The following is a 16,690-nucleotide window of genomic DNA, read 5'->3' on the forward strand; positions in this document are numbered from 1 at the left end:
AATTATGTAATATGATTAAAATAAAGCAGTTATCTTTATAATTAATAGTAGTAGACAAATCTAAAGAGAAAAACAAGAATCAAATTAGAATGGAGAGGTCTGAGAATTTAAGCATTACTTCCTTAGCCCCATAAAAAAATCCAATGTGAAAAATTAGTTTTATGTAATTTTATTACTATATTAAATGATCCCTTAAATAACTAAGAATACGGTCATATGTAGTTACTTTTAAAACTAGTTTAATATTTCTATTATCTATTTTCTCCACATCCAAAATGTATTAAAGACATATGATATCATATGGCAGGATAAACCCACTACATTTTGCTTTTCCTACTGATGTCAACTAAATTCCCTAGACAAAACACAGAAAGCTACCTGATGACTGTGAAAAGTAAACAAGAGTCAAGGATTAGAGAAGGGAGTAAAAATTTAGAGGAACAATGTCAAAGGGGTAAAGTTTTCTGAATTCAGCTAGATTTCACAGAAATATATAAAGCAAAACCACAATACCCAGAAAAATAAAGATGTTTTTCTCAAAAACAGAAAAATAAATAATGGAAAAGATGTGGGAAAAATGGAAGCCTTGTATACTGCTGGTGGAAATGTAAAAGAGTCTGTCAGTTTCTCAAAGAAGTTAAACACAGTTATCCTATGACTTAGTCATTACACTGTAGGCATACATCCAAAAGAAATGAAGCATATGTCCACACAGAAATTAAATACATTCATAGCAGCATTACTCATGATAGCCAAATAGTGGAAAAACCCCGAATGTCCAGAAATTAATGAATGAAATAAGAAATGTGATATATCTATATAATGGAATGTTACTTAGCAATAAAAAGCATGTTCTAGCCAGGCACCAGGGGGCACACTTGTAATTATAGCTACACAGGAAACTCAGGCAGGAGGAATGAAAATTCAAAGTCAACCTGGCAACTTCGCAAGAACTTGCTTTGAAGTAAAAATAAACAAGTTGGGAATGTAACTCAGTGATGTAACTCCCCTGGGTTCAATCCCCCAGTATTAAAATAAAAATAATAAAATCATTGGCTGATACATGGTATAACATGAATGAACCTTAAAATTACCATGTTATGATGTCAGTTATTTATAAAAGATCATATTATGTGATTCCAGTAACATGAAAAGATCAGAATAGACAAAATTACAGAAACAAAAAGTAGATTAGTGATTGCCTAGGGCTGAAGGGATTTTGGAGCACATGAACAATGAGCTCTAATGGGTTGGGGTTTCTTTTTGGGAAAATAAAATATTCTAAAATTGGTTACAGTGGCAACAGTACAACTCTGTGAATATAATAAAAAATAATTTAACTACACACTAAAAAAATAATTTTTAAGTTATGAGTTAAAAAGGAAAAAATTAATCTCTTCTTCCTCCAGTTTTCTATATAAGCAAAAAACAGCATGATTTATAAAACTGTCCAAAAACTAAACTTGCATTTTGCCCTTGATAAAACTTCTGGCATATCTCCTACATCCAAACAATCTCTAAGACCTATTTAACCCACCTCTTAAATATCTTCAGAATCCAACCACCTCTCTGTGTCCTTGAGGCCCCCAGCATAATACAGGATACTTCAGAATATTAACACTACTTCACACCAACTTCTCTACCTCTCATACTGGTGACAACATTAAACACTAATACATTTGGATGTTGACTGTCCCCCCAAAGTCCATGTATTAAGGGCATGATCCACAGAATTACACTACATGGGAGGTCTTGGAATCTTTATAAGATTGGTCCTACAGAAAGAATCTTTAGGTCACTGGGTTTGTTCCACTGAAGGGGATAGTGGGACCTTGATGCCTCTGTCCTTTGATACCTGGCCACGAGGTGAGCAGTGTTTTTTGCCCCATGTTCCTGCCATATGTATTGTCTTGCCACCCACCCAAAGCAGTGAAGCCAATCAATCATGAACTGAAATCTCTAAAACTATGAGCCAAAATAAACTTTTTCCCTTTATAAATTGATTATCTCTGGTATTTTGTAACAGTGAGAGAACACTATCACAAAGATGAATCCCAAATTAGATAGTCATCCACTATCTACTTTCTAATAGCCAGGCTAATGTATTTTACTACCAAACCTGACTCATTTCAAACAGAAATATTGCTCTTCTCCCTGAAATCCATTCTTTCTCCACACTGCACAAACCAGAGAAGTGAGAATGAACTTACTTACTTTAGTCTTCTTATACTTCATTGAATTCATATTGCCAAGTCCAGAATATTTTACCTCTACAATAACCTTTTTTCTATTCCTCTGTTACCACCCCAGTCCAAGTCACCCTTATTTCTCACCTGGGATCCTGCAGTAGAATACTCTCTGGTCTCTCAAATTATACCCTTGTCCCTGTTTAAGACATTCAGTAAACACACATTAGATTTTGCAACTTTCCTGCTTTAAAAGTCTTCAGAGCTACCTACTATATTTTCTTTGAATAAATATGTTAACTTACTATGCCTCAGGAACTTCTCATACTGGAATGTCTCAGTGCAAAATCTAAATCTTTCACTGGGCTAACCTCTACTCTTTTTTCAGAATTTGACTTCAATGTTAATTTCTCAGAAAAACCTTACCTCAGTTTCCTCCAATCTTGATCACAATCTCCCCGATCAGGTACATATGGTATACATTTATTATTCCTTCATTAATGTTTATGAATTTATTATTTTATTCATGTTTATGACTGCTTCTAATAAGTTACATGTAGCAAGAGGCATATATATTTTACTCAGCACAAATGCAAATTAATAGGTACTCAAATACTTATTGAATAAATTAAATCAATAGTGTATCAAAAATGTATATGCTTGTAGGCCGCCAATTCCACTTCAAAGCATCTCTGAGTCTGTCAAATAGAAAACATGAGCAAAGCTTACCCTCCAAAGCTGAAAAAAATTATAGACAAGAAATTATCACTGAAATTAAATGGTGACAGACATGCTTAAGAACTATTGCAGGGATGTGGCCCCTTAAATATTGGGATGAATGTGGGGAAATGACAATTGTTGGCAACAGAACAAGAGTGGAATGGTGACATCATGAGAAAAAATACTGTCAAGTTAGAAGTCTTGTATGAGTATGAATAATGGCTGTTCAGAGAAATCCAGGTATACTTTCTAAATGTGACTGTTTTGTGCCTATTCTACTATGGCATAAAAATTGGATCATGTACATGTTCCTATTAAACTTTTGTCCAAAAAAAGCAGTTTTAATAGTAAAATCAAAAAAAAGTAAATGCTTAACAGCAACTCTTAACACTGCAAAGTAAATTTAAAGTCAGTCTAAGGATTAAAGAGATCAGATTAATCCCTTGTAATTTTTTTAAAATATTTTTCTTTATTGTTTAGTATAGATGATAGATCTATCCTTGCAACCTTGCTTCTTTTTTATTCCATAGAGTACTATCAAAAGTCTTTCTACTGTCACTTCTTTGATTAAAAAAAACCTATAAAACAGTTATCCTCAGTTTTCACTATTTTGTTTCCCAGACAGGAAGCTAAATTCACAATATGACAATCACTCCTTTCCATACAACTCTCATCTCTTAATTTCTTGTAACTGGATTGACCTTTCCATTGTTCTCCACTCTAAATTCTACCTCTGGGTCAAGGACCAGATTTTGTCTTTCTCTAAATTTTTTCCTAGTGATTCAGGCTAAGAAAATTTTTTTTTCTGAAATGCTACATTATTATAACATGTATTAACAAAATGAAATACTGGTTTTTAAAATGTTTTTGGTATTTCAAGTGTATATAATGCTTCCAATGAAAAGAATAGCAAACAGAAACTCTCTATTACATGTGTTTCTTTCCATACTCCTAGTGGAAAGGTGATAAATATATAAATTACACCCTTTAGAAATAAATATCAAAGAAAAGATAAACTGCCAGAAGGTTCAAAAATACATTTTAGTTAGAGTTGACAAGGAAACTTCTTACTATGCAATATTTAAAACAATCTCAAACACCTAATTCAAAAAGCACACTTTATCAGAAGATTTGTATCTGAAGAATGGGATGGAATGAGGATAAACATAAAACATAGGCTAATCCAAAGCCTAAGACACATGCCTATGGATAAAATCACTACTACCAATTTTTCTTACAGTTTCTACATTTTCTCCTTCAACAGTTCCTACAAATTGAGTTTGTTCCCTTCTGACCTTGTCTTAACCAACTTATCTATATTAATTAAAATTGTACTCAAATTTTGCAAATACTTTGTGCCTAGAATATAAATATTTCTGAATTCTCAAATAAGTATTTAGCTCTTACCTGCAGTTTAAGATGTATTTGAAATAACTCATCATATATCTGATTTATTTGATGTGGAAGTAAAGTCTGAGTGTTTGACACTTTGGATTTTGAACAGCTGGCACTTTTCAAAGAAGAGCCACTGACATGGCAACCTTCAGTCCGAGGTCTTGATGAGGCCCTATATATTGGGAGATCAACTGCAAAGTAAATAAAATTTTAGTAATAAACTTTATTATACCTTCAAATAGTCTCAGAGCAACTTTAAAGAAAAAAATATAAGTATAAAATTACAGTATTGTGAAAAAATTCAAGAAAGAATGATAAGCAAATACAGTAAAATGTTAACCTTTAGAAAATATAGGTTAAAAGTATACAGGAATTCTTCATGCAACTTTTCTCTAATTATAAAATTATTTCACATTTAATTATCTTAAAATACATGAGAACACTATGTATTAACTGCCTGGGATATGAAATGGAATATAAGTTCAGAAGTTTACCACATTTCCTTCTCTGTAACTGAACTAACAAGTCCAAACACATTGTTAATTATTGACTATTTTTATTTTTAATTCCTATCACTTACATCTAGAAAGTTCTTATTTATGAGACAAAAAGAAACCTCTACAGTAAAATTTATGAAATGCTTAAGAAACTGAAGACAGTAAAAGATAAAAATTAAAAGACATCCCATGTTCATATACTAGGAGAATTAACATTGCTAAAATGGCCAAACTAGCAAAAGACAATCTACAAATTCAATGCAATTTCCACCAAAATACCAATGACATTCTTCACAGAACTAGGAAAAAAATCCTAAAATTCAGATGAAAGCATAAAAGACCCAAAGTTACCAAAGCAATCCTGAGGAAAAATTAAAGAGTAAGGCTAGAGCCATCATGATTCCTGATTTCAAATATGCTAGAATGTATTTCAATGGTAACAAAAATATCATGGTATTGACATAAAAAAGAAATACAAAAACCAATAAAATTAGAGAACTCAGAAATAAACTCATGCCTCTATTGCTATCTGATTCTTGACAAAGTAGTCAAAAAGACATTGGAAAGAAGATCGCCTCTTCAACAAATGTACTGGTAAAATTGGATATTCAAATGTAGACAATTGAAACTAGATCCCTATACATAAACTCACCCTGTACATAAATCAACTCAAAATAGATCCTAATAGTTCAGGAAGTGGTAGCAAGAACTGACAATTGGGATTACATCAAATTTTAAAGTTCCACACAGCAAAAGAAAGAAGAGAGTTGAGAGAGCCTACAGAATGGCAGAAAGTATTTGCCAACTATTCAACTGAAAGAAGATTAACATCCAGAATTATATACTCAAAAAAGTTATCAACAAAAGAACAAGTAATCCAATCAATAAGTGAGCAAACAACCTACATAGACACTTCAATCAAAACTACACTGAGATTCCTCCCTGCCTAGACAAAATGGCTAGTCAAAAAATCAAAAAGTAACTAATGCTGACAGGGATGTGAAAAAGGAACACTTACACATTGTTGGTATGAATGTAAATTAGTACAGCCATTATGGAAAACAATAGTCATGTTCCTCAAAAAAATTAAAAACAGAAGTAGCATAGATGCAGCTATATAGCATTCCTTCTTATATTTCTGGAGAAAATGAAGTCAGCATACAAAAAAAATTTGCATACCTATTGTTATTGTGACATTACTAATAATAAACAACTTAAGGAATCAGCCTAGGTGCTGTCAATAGATAAATATATAAGAAATTATGACATATATACATATGGAGTATTATTCAGCCATAAAAAAAACAAATATGTCATATGCAGGAAAGCAGATGGTACTGGAGTTTCTCATGTTAAGTGAAATAAGCCAAGCTCAGAAAGACAAGTGTCATGTGTTTTCCCTCATACATGATAAATGTTAGAAAAAAAAGATGATCTGAAAGTAGAGAAGGTATTTTAGGGAAGGGGAAGAAAAACAGTGAAAAAAGTGGAGAGTAAGAGAAAGTAGTTGGGAGGGTGCACACAATTAAAACATGATATATGCATGTATGGGAAAGTCAGTGAAACCCATTAATTTATAAAATTAATGAGTTAATATTTGTAACAAAAGTTGTCTAAAGTAAAAGAAATATTAAAGCAAGTTTAACACGTATCTATACACACAGTTCTCATTTTGACCAATTTCAATTATATGTCTATAATAATTTCTATAACCTCCTTCTTTAAATACTAACAAGTTCTGTGAAATATACCCATGATAATTTCAGAATAATCAGTTCAAAAACTTTCACTACTTTATCCTATTTTACAAATACATGACAACTTTCTCCCACAGAGGGGTGTTTGAGCTGCTTTGGCTATACAGATGCTAAACATTCATGCATCTGGTACAGAATTTGAAGAGTTTTTCTGGGGCATATGACTGTAGCATACATGTACTATGCTGTATGCACAGCTTCCACTTTACAATTGATGCCATTTTCTTCCAAAGTGGTTACATTAATTTACTTCCAAAGGCAGTGGATAAATAAGTTGCTCTTAGTTCATGTTCCTGCCAACACTGTACCATAAGAATCGAATTTCTTCTAATAATTAGAGCATAAAATGCTCTCTAGCAGTGGTTTTAACTTGCATTAGCTTAAAGGAGCTCACCATCTTAGATACACCCTGAATTAATTTTAAGAAAGAAAAGTTTCACATCATTCAGTTCAGTAAATACACTAAAAATAAGACCAGTTCAGTGTGTTTCTTGCCTCTCTAAGTTCCCACCTCACCAATTTCTGGCCTGAGAACTCCTTTTGTTTTTGGTCAACATTCACATATGTTTAGCTATTAAAATATTTTAATCTATGTTTTTAGTGAGAAGAATCAAGTCCAAGCTAAAGGAATCTTCATTGTCTTCAAACACTGAGATCCATATGACAAAGGGCATGAAAGAGAGGGAAGAAAGGGGAAAATTAATATTTACTTTGTGCAGACAACATATATTCAGAAATAAAGAGAAAATCAGCAACAGTGCTGGAACCCTTACAGCCAAAAGGCAAAAGACTTCATATTGGTTGCCTCTTTGCATGAATTCCTGTCAAAAGTATAAAAGGAAGGCAGGTACACAGAGAGTTACTACTAGTTCAGTGTTGAGAAAACCATACTGTAAATGATCTGTTTTCTCAAAATATTAGGGTTAGGAAAAAAATACCACAATCATTCCCTCACTTTCTAACAAACCCTGACATGAAAAAGAATTGAGAGGGGTTTCAAGATGGCGGACTAGAGGATGGCTGCATTTCATGTTGCTCCAGGACTCAGGATTGAAAACAGGAGATATTGAGAGACTTGGGACCAACTCAAAGACACCGGGTGAGTCTCTCCCGTTGGGAAGGCATCCCGGATGGGGCAGTAGTCCCAGAATGCAGGGAACTTTGTGAAGTAGAGTTGCCTGGCAAGACACCCCTCGCCCCACTGGAGCAGTGAACTCAGACAACTGGGAGCATCATAGACGAGGCCGCTCAGCACAGCCCTTGGAATCGGAGCACCCACTGGGGCTCCGGGTGGCTGCCTAGAGGAGGAGCTGCATGGCGAGCTGTTTGGACTCAGATCACTCGCTTCTGAACACTGGGGCCTGCCCAGAGGAGGAGGAGCACAGCGGGTCGCTTGGACTCGGAGTGACTGCACCAGAGCTACAGGTGGTTGCCAGAGAAGGAGCTGCGCAGTGAGCTGTTTAGACTCAGAGTGAGTGCTTCTGAACATCAGGGGGGCTATCCGGAGGAAGAAGAGGAGCGCGGCGGGTCACTTGGTCTAGGAGGGACTGCATCAGAACTCCAGGTGGCTGCTCAGAGGAGAAGGCGAGTGGTGAGTTATTTGGACTCAAAGTGACCACTCCTGAACACAGGGGACCTGCCCGGAGGAGGAGCATGGTAGGTCGCTTCATCTCAGAGCGACAGCTCCTGAGCACCTAGGGGGCTACCCAGAGGAGAAGGAGGTACGGGGCAGGTCACTTGGACTCAAAGTGACGGCCGAGGGCTACGGGTGGTTGGCAGGAGGAGGAGATGTGAAGTGAATTGCTTGGACTCCTAGTGACTGCGTTCGAACACCGGGCAGCTCTCTGGAGGAAGAGGTGTGTGGTGGGTCGCTGGGACTTGGAATGACTGTACAGGGCTCCAGGTGGCTGCTCAGAGGAGGGGTCACATAGCCAGGTGATTAGGTGCAGAGCAGGGTCCCAGGACCTAGGCAGCTTCTTGGTGGAGGAGCGGCACAGAGACCCGCTTAGGGCGGAGCCAAGTTTCCAGGACTGTGGGCAGATTCTCTGAGGAGAGGCAGCCTAAGGAGACTCATCTGCGAAGGGAGCGGCTCCCAGGCCCAGGAGGTTGGTCCGGGCCCTTGGGAATGTTGCAGAGGAAGGCAGCACAGCCCAGGCAGTAGTTGTAGATTGAGGGGAACCCTTAGGAGGGGAACTGATGAGTGAGACCTCCCCACCGGGTGAGTCATCACTGCTGGGTGAGGTTTTCCCACAAGGATGGTAAAACCAGACACACAGGCACAAACAGGCCTTGCCTCAGCCCACAGCCTACTTCCCCTTTGGATGACCATTGGTTAACAAGTGTAGGCACCTCTGCCAACTATCAGGGAATATACCCCACCTGAAGGCCACCACGCCTAGAGAGGCAGCTTCCTTGTGGAGCACTGCATTATCAATTTCCTCCAAGAATTCAGGCTACTGAAGGATAAAAGGGGATATACTAGCAATCTTCAGGAACATTATAAGTCAATAGAGGAAATCTGCAATACCTTAGTGGTCCACTGATACTTGAACAATATGAGAAAACAAGGGAAGAATATGCCCCAAACAAATCTAGATGTTACATCAACAAAATCCAACGAGAGCATGGCAGAAGAAATGACAGAAAGGGAGTTCAAAATGTACATAATTAAAATGATCAGGGAAGCAAACAATGAGAAGAAAGAGCAAATGCAGGCATTGAATGATGAGATGAAAGAGCAAATGCAGGCATTGAATGATCACACCAATTGACAATTAAAAGAGCAGATACAGGAAGCAAAAGACCATTTCAATAAAGAGTTAGAGATGTTGAAAAAAAAAACCAAACAGAAATACTTGAAGTGAAGGAAACAATAAACCAAATTAAGAATTCCATAGAAAGCATAACCAATAGGATAGAACACCTGGAAGACAGAACCTCACATATTGAAGACATAATATTTAACCTTGAAAACAAAGTTGAACAAACAGAGGAGATGGTAAGAAATCATGAACAGAAACTCCAAGAATTATGGGATATCATGAAAAGGCAAATTTAAGAATTATTGGGATTGAGGAAGGCTTACAGAAACAAACCAAATGAATGAACAATTTATTTAATGAAATATTATCAGAAAATTTCCCAAATGAAGAATGAAATGGAAAATGAAGTTCAAGAGGCTTATAGGACTCCAAATACACAAAATTACAACAGACCCACACCAAGGCACGTTCTAATGAAAATACCTAACATACAAATAAAGACAGAATTTTAAAGGCTGTGAGAGAAAAGAACCAAATTACATTCAGGGGGAAGCCAATACGGATATCAGCAGATTTTTCAATCCAGACCCTAAAAGCTAGAAGGGCCTGGAACAACATTTTTCAAGCCCTGAAAGAAAATGGATGCCAACCAAGAATCTTATACCCAGCAAAACTTACCTTCAAATTTGATGATGAAATAAAATCATTCCATGAAAAAACAAAAGCTAAAATAATTTACGAAAAAAAAAGTCAGCATTACAGAATATTCTCAGCTAAATATTCAATGAGGAAGAGATAAAAAACAAGGAAACAATCAGCAAAGGGAGGAATTATCCTAAGGAAACTGTCAAATAAATAAGTCGTGTCAAAAAAATAAATAAATAAATAAAATTTAAAAAAAGAACCAATGACAGGGAATACAAATCATATCTCATATAACCCTGAATGTTAATGGCCTGAATTCAGCAATCAAAGGACATAGACTGGCAGATTGGATTAAAAAGAAAGATCCAACATTATGCTGCCTGCAAGAGATTCACCTCATAGAAAGAGATACCCATAGACTAAAGGTGAAAGGATGGGGAAAAACATACCATGCACATGGACTCAGCAAAAAAGTTGGATTTTCCATCCCCATTTCAGGTAATGTGGACTTCAAGCCAGTTAGTCAGAAGGGATAAAGAAGGACTTTTGATAATGCTTAAGTGAAGCATAAATCAGCAAGATATAACAATCATAAATATCTATGCCCCACACAGTGGTTCATCCGAGTATGTCAAACAAATCCTTCTCAATTTTAGAAACCAAATAGACCATAACACAATAATACTACGTGGTTTTAACATGACTCTCTCACCACTGGACAGATCTTCCAAACAAAAATAGAATAAAGATACCATAGGTCTCAATAACACAATCGATAATTTAGACTTAACAGACATTTATAGGATATACCATCCAACCAAGAGTGAATACACTTTCTTCTCAGCAGCACATGGATTCTTCTCTAAAATAGACCATATATTATGCCACAAAGCTAATGTTAGCAAATACAAGAAGATAGAGACACTACCTTGTATTCTATCAGATCATAAAGGGATTGAAGTTAGAAATAAATGAAAGAGTAAAAAACAGAAACTACTCCAACACCTGGAGAATAAACAATATGCTATTATATGATGAATGGATAACAGAAGATATTAGGAAGGAAATTAAAAAATTCTTAGAGGTATGAGAACAAGAATATCATATTCAAAATCTCTGGGACACTAGGAAGCTGTACTTAGAAGAAAATTTATTTCATGGAGCGCATTTAATAAAAGAAGTAAACTCAAAAAATAATGACCTAACACTACAGCTCAAAGCCCTAGAAAAAGAAGAACAGACCACACCAAAAGTAGTAGAAGACAGGAAATAGTTAAACTGAGAGCTAATAAGTGGGTGATGACACATAATGGGTGGTGGGAGGTGGTTAGTGTTAGAGTTAGGATTAGGGAGGGGGGCAAGAATGGTGGAAGGAAGGACTGTATAGAGGGAAAAGAGATTGGAGGGTGTGGGGGATGGAAAACATAACAGAATGAATCAAACAACATTACCCTATGTAAATTTATGATTACACAATGGTATGCCTTTATGCCTTGTACAGAGAAACAACATGTATCCATTTTTTTTCAATAAAAAGAAGAATTTAAGGGGGCTGGGAGATAGCTCAGTTGGTAGAGTGCTTGCCTTGTAAACACAAGACCCTGGGTTCATCCCATTGCTCAAGCAAAAAAACAAAACAAACAACAAAACAAAGCAAAAAAGAATTGAAGGCATCACAGATGCACTGTTACTAACTTATCATGAGAAGTTTTGAAAGTATAGGCATACAACTGGAAAATAATGAAGTTCACTTTTCTCTTCTCTAGTTAATGACAAGCACAGTAACATCTCATGTTTACAAAAAATTCAGAACACAGAAATACCCAGAAACACGAAATACTCCTAAGGACCCAGTGTTATTATTAAGAGGTTAGTTTTATGTATATTCACAAAATTAGTATTAAAAAAATTTGTAGTTGTAGATGGGTAGAATGCCTTTATTTATTTGTTTATTTTTATGTGGTGCTAAGGAGAAAACCCAGTGCCTCATACATGCTAGGCAAGCATTCTGCCACTGAGTAACATCCCCACATCCACATAGTTAAATGAACTCCTATTTAAATGAAATATATATATATATTTTTTTTTTTTACCTTTTTCTATTTCCTTAAAAGACTGGTTATTTTTGAGCTACTAACTCTACGATCATTTTCAATTACTTCTTCCTTTTCTCGATTCTTCAAATCATGAAAAGAATCCAGTTCATCATCTAGGCTTTAAAAAGTCTATCATAGAAACCTGGAAGTTACTATAACATTTGAAAAGAATAAAATTTTCTTTTAAATATTAGCAGCATAAAGAATGAGGAGAAAATGTGAAAAGCAAACTTTTTTAAATGCAAAAATAAACATGTAAGACAAAAAAGTAAAAATGAACCATTAATGATTTTGATGTCCCACTAAGCATCCTTCAACCATTTCTAGTCATTACATTGGTCTGATTCAAAGCAACATATATCTGTGGATGCTCTCAAACTGTCAATTTTTTCTGCTAATCTCCTAAATTCAGTGAGAGAGATGCAGCACATACTGTTATCTATTTTAGGTAAAGAAATAAAGCTTATCATGAGAAAACTAAACTCTAGAGAAGTTAAGTACAGACAGTGACATAACTAGAAAGACTGAAAAAGAACTAGAATCCAAGGTTTCTCTAAAAAGATCATCTTATACGAGAAATTTTTACAGTAGAACTGTTCAAAGGAATATAATACAAGACACATAGGCTATTTAAACTTTTCTGGCAGAACCACTAAAAACAAACATAGAGATAAACTTAACAATATATTCTATTTAATTTCAGTATAACTACAATTGTACCATTTCAACATAAATCAATACAAAAAATTATTATGAAGACATTTTACTTTCTTTTACCCATGCTAAGTCTTGAAATACAATGTGTAGTTTTAGACTTACAATATCTCATTCAGAGCAGCCCCATTTCAAATTCTCAATAGCTATGTCATCTGTATTCTGTCTACTGTCCTGGACAGCATACTTCTAGATAATTGTAGACACAGATTTTGAAAAAGTTCCAATGATGTTAAAACCTTCATAATCCAAAACCTTCAAATTATAACTTGGAATTACACCCACATCACTCATATAAAATAAAATAATTAAAATATCAGTTAAACATAAGACATAATTTCTATGAAGCTATAATTATTAAAGTATTTCTACTTTTCTTATTCTACATTCAATCTACCTCATGTACTGTTCTTGACTCTATTATTTTGTGAATGACAAATGAAAGAGCTAATACTACCAATATTAATAACAGTTAATATTTGAGTATTTTACTTTGTATCCAGCAATGTTCAAAGTACTTTACATGAATCAACTCATTTAAGGAGAAAAAGAGGTAACTTATTTAAAATATTCCATCTCCCAAATATGGTTATGTTAATAATATAGAGATATTTAAGCACAATTGTTTATTTCACTAATTCATTTTTATATGCACACATCTTTATAGTTTTACATTATTTCAAGAACTCCTGAAGATGGCAGATTAGAGGTACTCAAGGCTTACCTACTGCTCGATGAGACTGAAACAAAATGGAAGATGTGCAAACTGCATGTTGAGGTAGGGACCATAGAAAAGTAGGGAGTGCAAACACAGGGAACAAGTTATCAAGCAAAACCTCAAATATTGTGCTTTAGAATAAAAAGAGACTTGGGATCTACATAGCAAGCTATTAATAGAGAAGAGATTCTCTGCATTTTGCAGGAAATTCATCAATGACATAATGAGAAGCTATCTAAAGATAGGTCCCACTGTCTGAGTTTATTGCAATAGAGATCAGAAACTCCTGCATTTTTTATATTTCCAAGATCCAAAGTCCTTTCCTCTTCTCTGCTCCAGCAGGTGTTTCACTCTGAGAGTCAGTTTGATCCCAGGAATGGACTGCTGAGGACTCTAGGCAGTGGAAAATATGGTCTATGAGGCAGAGAGAAGCAAGAAGACACTTCTACATAAAATGTATGGTTGCATCTCATGAAAAGGAGGGACAGCAGCTCTGTGTGGACTTACAAGAGTGCTGGGTCCAGAAGCATCATGACTTGAACTGGCAAATCTCTTCATTCAAGAGTCTACCTACCCCAGTGCAGATCCCACTGATTTGGTCACTTCTTTCACACTCAGAGGCAGATGAACAAGCCACTACAATTTGTATATTTGACACATGCCCAAGAGTACAGGCTGAAGATCTGGGAACAAGGGTAAGCAAACCATACTGGTTCACAGGCATGGAGCTGAGAAGCTGGTGGATGGCTCCATTGTCACAGCAACCCCATTCCTGATGCAAAATCAGAAACCTTGGGCATGAATGTAGCTCTGCGGCAGATAACTTTGGCATTAGCCTATGCTGGTGGGCAAGGAGAGGTTGAGCTCCATCCATGCACTGCTGTAAGTGCTTTGGCGCTGACTGAGCTTGAACTGAAAAGGAACACAGCATACTGCCACCAGCACCCAGAACATCCCCATACCTGGCAAATGACAAAATTGAGGTCTTGGAAAGAAGTTCTGTATCTTAAATATCTTGGCAAGGAGAAATACCACATTCTTTGGTTTCTCCTTTCATTTTAATTTGTTCTTTGTTGTTTTGTTTCCATTTTTAATACTGTTATCCAATTTTATTAAATGTATTAATATTTAATTGGCTTTTTGCTCTTGTCTCCACTTTCTCATTTTATTCCTTTTCTTTCTTTCATTTTTCTTTTTTCTTCTCTTTCTCCCTTTAAATTTTTATTCAGTATCTTTTTTTTTCTTTTTTTGCACAGTACTGAGAATCAAACCCAGGGTTGATCTCTCATTGAGTTACAAGTCTTTTTATTTTTTACTTTTTAGACAGAATATCAGGGTTGGGACTTTAACTAACTGGCACAGCACTTGCATAGCAGGTAGGAGGCACTGGGTTTGATCCTTAGCACCACATAAAATAAAGGCATTCTCTCCATCTACAGCAACAATAAATAAATAAGTAAACAAATAAAGACAGGGTATCATTAATACCAGGCTAAACACAAACTTGAAATAGTCCTGCCTCAGCCTCCAGAGTAAATGAGATCATAGGTGTGAGTCAATGTGCCCAGTTATTTTGGTGTTAATTTTATTTTCATTAAGGTCCAATTTTTCACCTATTCTATATTATGAGTACCCCTTTTCTTCTCTCTGGTAGTGGGGTTGTAGAGGTTCTTTTTAATATGTTTTCAATGTATGTTGATATATTATTTTCTTTCAAGTTGTTACTGGTGGTCATTTTCTACTCTCAAACCAGTGCTATAGATTAAGACCTGCACCTAGAAGGCAATGAATAGATGTTATGACACTGAGCTTTAGCCCTGGACCCAGATGGAGAGAACTTGTATGTTAGTCTATCCAGGACTGAGTCTTCCTCAAACTTGATGGATCTTTCAACTTAAAAATAGGGTAGAGAAAAGTACCCAGCAGACAACCTGGCTGCAAGTATGCACAGATGACAGGGTGGGCTGAAGACTACTACAGTCCCTGAGCAATAACAGAGAAATAACACAACTGTTGTGACATGCAGCTAATATGAGGCACTAGAATAAGGGGCTGCACCAAAGTCCTCTTACAACTGTACAGTGCTAACAAGTGCTGGAGACACAGCCATGTAAAGTATACTCTGTATACTCCACTGTCTATATCATACTTGCCTGAACTCCACTCACAGAGGGCTTACAAAGAAAGCAAATCCCTCGGGTTCCACAAAGTACTCAGAGTCCAAAAATCCACCAAACACAGTCTAAGGAGCTTCAGAGAAACTACAGTATAACTCCATTTGCAATAAATCTCAAACACTACAAAACAAACCAATATCCCAGCATACAGTGTGTAAAAAGAAGGCTACTCAGTGAGAAGACCCTCACATAATACTGGAAGAGTTCACAGTTCAACAGATGAGAAAGTCTCAACACAGAAACAAAAATAAAACAAAGCAACACGACTCCTCAAGTTCATAACTCCCCAGGAACCAAAATGTACCAATGGAGATGAAATGCTAGAGGAAAGAAGTTTAAAACTGATTTTTAAAATGATCAAATGAGGGATGGGGTTGTACATAGCTCAGTGGTAGAATACTTACCTCACATATGTGAGGCACTGCATTCAATCCTCAATACCACAGAAGGTAAATAAATAAAATAAAGGTATTTTGTTCATCTACAATTAAAAGTGTTTTTAAAAAATGATTAAATGAATTCAAAGAAGATACCAATAAGCAGATTAATAAATTAAGGCAGACAATGCAATTTAAAAGACCAATTAATAAGGAGAGATTCTGAGGGGAATAAAACAAACAGAAATCTTAGAAATAAAACACTCAATAAGTCAAGATAAAACCTTCACTTCCAAGTCTCACCAATAGACTAGACCAAGCAGAAAACAAATTTTCAGAGCTTGAAGACAGGGTGGACGAACTAGAACATTCAGACTTATTAATAAGAAAAGGTTATCAAGAAACTATAAACAGTATATTGATATTAAAAATTCTGGAACAATGTTAAAAAGATCAAGCTTAAAACCCATATGGCATTTATTGATAAGTGGATGGAGTTGTAGAATATCGTGCTAAGTAAAATAAGCCAAGCCCAAAGAACCAAAGGCTGAATACTTTCTCCGATACACAGAAGCTAATTTACCATAAGCAGGAAGGAATAGGAAAGAATATTTGCTCTATATTAGTTAGAGGGGAGTGAAATGGG

General features: G+C 35.7%; 1 pseudogene; it reads right to left on the reverse strand.

Moving 5' to 3' along the window:
- The window catches only part of LOC124974936 (coiled-coil domain-containing protein 138-like), an 82,979-nt pseudogene that overhangs the window by 15,207 nt on the left and 51,082 nt on the right, over nucleotides 1-16,690 (reverse strand).

This window comes from Sciurus carolinensis, unplaced genomic scaffold (assembly GCF_902686445.1).
Source record: "Sciurus carolinensis unplaced genomic scaffold, mSciCar1.2, whole genome shotgun sequence".
NCBI lineage: Eukaryota > Metazoa > Chordata > Mammalia > Rodentia > Sciuridae > Sciurus > Sciurus carolinensis.